At 46.8% G+C, this 620-nt stretch overlaps 1 non-coding gene across 1 annotated transcript; it reads right to left on the bottom strand.

Annotated features, from left to right (window-relative positions):
* Positions 1-327: 327 nt before the first annotated feature.
* Positions 328-399, bottom strand: Trnap-agg. The gene has a single exon. It is a non-coding gene; the product is annotated as a tRNA-Pro (tRNA).
* Between the last annotated feature and the right edge of the window lie 221 nt (positions 400-620).

The following is a 620-nucleotide window of genomic DNA, read 5'->3' as shown; positions in this document are numbered from 1 at the left end:
ACAAATAGGCTGAAATGGTTTGGCTATCTTAAAAGAAAAGGAAGTCTAACAAAAAGAGCTCTGGAATGTGGAAGAAGACCGATTGGAAGACTACTAACAAGACGGTGAGACCATCAGATGGATTATGTGAAGCGCAGAGTGGGAGGAAATACTGAACGATAGACTGTGGGAGAAAAGAGAAGACTCCAGGGTGTTTTATCAACGTCCTGCGTAAGCAGAAATGTATCAGGAAGATGAAGGTGAAGTAAAGGGGAGGTAAACTTTTACTAGAGTTTATCAAGGATTTGAATGAAATTGTTTAGTGAATGACTTCAAAACTAAAATTTAGGGCTCGTCCGGGATTTGAACCCGGGACCTCTCGCACCCTAAGCGAGAATCATACCCCTAGACCAACGAGCCAGATGTTATACGTCGTGTTTTGAAACGGTGAAAGCGCCGGATTGAGGTCGTGCCAGAAGCAGTCTGCAGTTGGCAGCGGTCCAGCCTAGCGGAACCGCACGAGGCGGCCTCTGGCGCGTGCCAGGCCAGAGCAGCCCACGTCTCTCCAGTCGTACGTCAGTTTCATTTCCACCAAACAGTACTTTGCTATGGCACTGCAAATAATAAGATACAAATCCGAG

The sequence above is a fragment of the Schistocerca piceifrons genome, chromosome 3, assembly GCF_021461385.2.
Source record: "Schistocerca piceifrons isolate TAMUIC-IGC-003096 chromosome 3, iqSchPice1.1, whole genome shotgun sequence".
NCBI classification, from domain to species: Eukaryota; Metazoa; Arthropoda; class Insecta; order Orthoptera; family Acrididae; genus Schistocerca; species Schistocerca piceifrons.
Note: the sequence above shows the minus strand (reverse complement) of the source record. Positions and strands in the feature narration are given on the sequence as shown.